We start from the raw sequence: 6,000 nt of genomic DNA, 5'->3' as shown, positions 1-6,000 counted from the left end.
CACATACAAAGACGTTGTGTCCACCGAGATAAAAAATAAATATTAAAATTCCCCCTCACTCACTCTCTCTCTCTTAAAAAAAAAAAAAAAAAGAATACAAATTTGGGCAAAAAGGTACACTCATACTGAGAAACTGATGTGACTCCATTTTTGAGAAACCAGCTTTTACCTCAAGGCCTGTCCCTAAGTAAGGGGGTGTGACCTTTGTGGAGGGGGGAACCCACAGAGCACTCCTAAGCACTACCCACCCTGCTGAGTTGTTTGTCTGTAAATAACAGGAGAGGTCTGAGGTGCCAGGTGTCCCTGACTCAGTTAGGCTAGATGAGGACCCATAGCAATCCCCCTAGCAACCTCCAATCAGCATGAGACAGGGAAAATACCTGGGATGCCAGATGACCCCCCAGTAGTTTATGGTGGTTGATAACATGTTGGGAAACCATGTAGTTCAGCACGTACACCCCTCGTGGCCTAAACCAATCAGTTCAAAAGAATCCCCCTCTTGTACTAACCAATCACCCTACCCAACTTGTTCCCGCCAGTGAATGTGCTAATCAATCTTAAGAGTTGTTGTTTGGTTTTCCCATGGTATGGAGTGATTTGCTGTATGATGTTTTGATGGATAGAGTATCTCCCCCAAACCTATAAAATCTCACTGAACAAAGGACTGGGACTCACTCCCTGGGACCTCTGTGTCAGAATGGTTGTGAGTCCAGGCTTGAGCTTGCAATAAAGACTCTTGTGTGATTGCATCGGATTCATCTCCTGGAGGTCTTTTGGGGTCCCATGAATCTGGCATAACAATACATTGTTTGTGGAACTGCAAATTACTGCTACTTTGGAAAGCACTATGGATATCCCTCAAAGACTAGGAATAGAACCACCCTATGACCCAGCTATCCCACTATTTCATATATCCAAGAGATCAAAAATTAGCATACTGAAGTCACACAGCCCCATCCATGTTTATAGCAGCTCAGTTTACAATAACCAAGCTATGGAACCAACCTAGGTGCCCTTTAACAGATGAATAGATAAAGAAAATGTGGTATATATAACATTGGTAACCAAGTACTTATGATGCATCAACTACCTAACTGTGTGTGAGCTCTGATAGGGCTTACAAGACATTAAGCCATTTATTTAAGCATTTAAACCCTTTTATCATTTTTGAGGCTCCACATATATATGAGCTTTTTCTATTTTGACATAAACTATTTAAGGCATGTATTCTTTGTTTTGCTTATATTTTACAGATAATGAATATGAGGATAAGAGAGATTATATGAATTTGCCAAATCTTATGACTAGTCAGTTATATGTGGGTTTCATTTCTAGGTTTCAAATTTCAAACCTCATTTAGTTATGTCATTACCTATATATCAGTACTTTAATCAAATATGAAATTAAATACAAATTTAAAACATAAAATTTTATCTCCTTATATGAGCCTTCTTATAAAGCAGTCACAATTAGGAATGTGTAGTGCTCTAAGAATCCATGTCAAAAATATTGAATACTTCTTCTTGTTCTCACACCCCTTTTCTAAAGACCTGGCCATTTCTGTAACCCTGGAGTTAGCCAACCTATGTTCCATGTAAACTCAATCCTTTGAGTTCATAGTTTATAAGATTAGAGATCAATGTCTAACATAAGTCAGACAAATCAGCTTCTCTTTACCAAGACTTTTTGTTTACAGCATACATACTGAGACAAGAGTTCTGAGGACAGAGTCTCCAAGGTAATATAGATTTAGGAGCTGAGATGGCAATTCTAGGGTGACCATGACAGACAGTGTACAAATAGCCAAATCACCTGAGAACTCTGGCAAAAAATAAAGAAGGCAGAGAAAAGTAGAAACGACAGGACATTTAACCTCATAGAAAGAGTGGAGAGAACCACCAAGTTTCTGGTGTGGTCGCCAATGTGATTGTTTATTCCCAGGTCTCTTGCTCTGTAATGTAGCTTCACTCTGTTCTTGGGTTCTATGTAAAACTCTTATAGCCTTCCTTCAAATCTTCCCCTAGTGGGAATGAGTTTCTATAGATCATGTTTTCTGCTTAAGAAAAACATTGATATTCAAAGCAAGAGATCATGGAGTCACATTTTCACTTAAGTGTTATGAGCAAATGGCTATGCTTTATCAATCATACTTGACCTAAAACATAAGTAATTTATCCCTCATAGTTCCAGAGTCCAGAAATTCAAAATCTCTTTGAAGACACCATGGATCAATTTGTATATGAATAAATAAGAGGTAGGACTTGTGAATATGTAGGATTTGTGAATGTATAAAATCTCAGGTCAATTTACAACTGGCCTGGTACAGTGACCCATACATGAGACTGAATGAGGGTAATATGTATTCAAAGGAAAGAGGCTAAAGTCTGATTGGTTTTCTGACTTCTTGTACTCTCCTGTGCTCTCTGTCTAATACTGTCAGCAGGAAAATACTTAAAAAGAATAAACTGCATAAAAAATGATCAACAAACACAAAACAACTAGCTAGGGACCTAATATTAATATGTAAAGAAAAAAAAGGAAATGGATATAGCAACTGAAACAGAGATGAAAATCATGTACTAGAATTATTTTACAAAAAAGTAAACCAGAGAAGTGGCAAAAAAAAAATTAGTGAACCAAATGTTGGAAGAACACTGACCAAGCAAAGTGGACACCAGACAGGCAGTGGACCTTTCATTTGCAGGGCCCTAAAGGAGACATCTTGTTTGTTCTTCCAAGAACTCAAGGAAATAATGAAGCTTAGAAACAGATGAAAATTGAGCTTGAATATGTCAGGATAAATGGAAACAGTAATAAAGTCACCTTAGAATTTGAAATAAAGGAGAATAGACATGGTGAAAACAGAAACATACACTTTATATACAAACAGAGATATGAAAAATTATGGTATGTACGTGTAATAAAAATTGTAATGCATTCCGCTGTCATTTTTTAAATCAATAATAAAAAAAAGATACTGTACCTTCAACCACAGAAATGGGAGGTTATAATCCATGTATGTATAATTGTCAAAATACATTTCACTGTCATGTATAACTAAAAAGAAAAAAATAAAATTTTTTAAAAAGATTTAAAAAAAACCTAAACAAAGCAAATGGGAGGAAAATAATAGATAAGGAAGAAAATTAAGTCCCTGAAGGAAAGATTATACTAGAATTTATAGAAAGCTTTCATCATTGTAAATCTCATAAGGAGTTGATCCACTCATACTCCACACTGATTTATAACTTGTCAATCTTTCTGGACATTAAAAATTCTAGAAGAACATCTAGACCCCAAACCATATTCTATATGAGGAAGGGGTAGCTCTACAACAGTTCAGTGAGAGAATATGATGACACAAATTTTAAGAAAGTTTTCAGCCACAAATGCATTTTGCAATACATACAAACTCAGGGAATATGCTACTCATGAAATTTTCTTTTTTTGTGTGTTATTTAACTTATTTTATTTATTTATTTTTTTGTGGTGCTGGGGATCAAACCCAGGACCATATGTATACAAGGCAAGCACTCTACCAACTGAGCTATATCCCCAGTCCCAATTTAACTTATTTTTTTGTAGTTCTAGTTCCTTTTATTATTATTATTATTATTATTATTATTATTATTAGTTAACAAACAAAAATATAAACTGTGATGATAATCCAACCAACTGGAGATGTATAGGGACACTACCTAACAGCCTCAACTACTGTGTTCAGATGTAGAATGGAGTAGGGTGGAGAGTGGAGCATTCTCTGAAAATGTCCAAAGTATTTAATCTCAGTTTTACAAGTAATGATGTTGGCAAATGTACAAATCACCCAAAGTCTCCCCAAACTCATGGCTATAAAGTAACATTGTTAAGTAACGTGTTTCATGGCTTTACTAGGGGTCAATGCTGTGACCCCTAGTCAAGAACTTATAGAAAAGTTTGGTAAAATATCTTGTGCTGGAAAAAAAAAAATAACTCCTGTTTAGAGAAACTTTGACATTCCAGTTCCTATCCTAATCTAAATGAAAAAATATTTGTGGCTGTATACCTGTAAGTCAATCTTAGGATGCACTAAATTTATTGAGTGTTAGTGTAATATTCCAAATTGCCTTGCAAATTAGCTGCACCAATATTTCACCCAAATTCTTGAACACTGATAGATATTGCTCCCAAAACTAGGTGATATTACTTTTCTACTATCTAGGCATGGAACACTTTTCTATTCTTTAATTTTTTTTCTTATGTTAATCACAGGTAAGGTGGAGCATCTCTTTATTTACTTTAATTTGAGGCTAGTTTTTTTAGATAACAATCTCATTAGTTTTTGATGCTTAAAATATTTTTAAAAATTTGTTTTCTATTTTTAACTTTGTGATTTAACAGAAATTCCTAAATTTGATGTAGTCAAATATTTATTATTTTCCCCTGATTTCTTTTACTTTGGGGACCTTTTAAAACAAATTATTTATTTCTCCAGATGTGATTATTCTGGAATTTTTTCCAATAAAGACTTTATACATTTTAATCCACATGCTGTTCCCTTTTTTGTTTAGTACATATACTTAAGAATTTTTTTTCCATATAGAAAACTAGTTCAGTCTACTAAATTAGTATCAATCTACTAAGTAATCTCTAATCTTGATTGCTTTGTGTTGTTAGTACCATAACTTCAAATATATAATTTATACACATTTTATTTCAGTGAATCTATTTCTTTTTATTTATTCCTTGACTTTTGATTGAGTTTTGTCTTAATCTGTTTTTTGTTGCTGTAAGAGAGTTCCTCAGATTGGGTAATTTATAAAGAAATTTTTCTTATGTGTTTGTGAGTTGGAAAGTCTAATAATGGGGTTCAATATCTTGGTGACAGTCCTCTTGCTATCATATCATGGAGGATGCCTCATATGATGAGAGCAGATTGTCAAGAAAGCAGAAGCTAAAGACAGCTTGCTTTTATAATGAAGTCTCTCCTGAAAGTCACTCCTAGTGTACCTAATCCATTCATGATCGCAGTGCATCCATGACCTAATCACATCTTAAAAGTCCCTGCTCTTACTTCTCTTACCATAACAATTACATTTCAGCATGAGTTTTGGAGGGGACATTCAAAACACAGCAAGTTCTTAATTGATGTAAGTGCTAAAATTTTCAATTCCACATAATTGAGTTTCACTGATTTCTATCAAATCTTTGCATATATTTTAATCACATATATGGCATTGAAGATTATATTGATACAATTACATGTTTTATATAATATATTAATAAATACAAATGAAATGGAATAATAATACATTGTATAGTAAGTATACAGTTAAATAAACTTAGAGCATATCTGCATCTACTAATGTTTAATGCAGGAACAGGTATGTGCTTAGGCTAGTTATTAAGTGCCACCACTGATGAACATGATGAAGGTGGCATGCAACTAGGTAGAAAGGAGGAGAGGCTACAGGTTTCCAAAAGGCAAACAAGGGCAAAGAAGCAAGGGAAGACAGGAAAGCTCTCTCCTGGCACACCTACAGACTTATCTCCCTTTCTCCTCCTCTGGCCCCTCTTGCAAGCACCTCTGCACTAGGGTACTGGCAAACACCCAAGAGCACATCACAAAATAGAATTTAAAGTATCATCTGGTAACTCTAGGCATTTCAGTTCTAAATAAGTTTCTCCAAGGTACATTTCATTGAAATGAACCTGGCCAACCTTGTCATTTAGTCACTAATTCTCTATTGCCATTTCAGTGTCACCTCCTTGACAGGATTCTGACAAGATTCAGAAGGTCAGTTAAGCTCTTTGCTGCTATTTTCCATTAATGGTTTATTAACTAGACAAGGCTAAATATATATTTTTTCCAATTACGAATCTTTAACCCAAAACTGGCTCTGCAGAATGGCAAATTTCATCTCAATTTTCAAAGTACCAAGTATGTTCTCTCCCCAGTCTTAGCAAAAATAAGTATGCTGATATTTTGAGTTACTTTTAAACACAATTTTGGTTTCATTA

Source organism: Callospermophilus lateralis, chromosome 10 (assembly GCF_048772815.1).
Source record: "Callospermophilus lateralis isolate mCalLat2 chromosome 10, mCalLat2.hap1, whole genome shotgun sequence".
Taxonomy (NCBI): Eukaryota; Metazoa; Chordata; class Mammalia; order Rodentia; family Sciuridae; genus Callospermophilus; species Callospermophilus lateralis.
Note: the sequence above shows the minus strand (reverse complement) of the source record.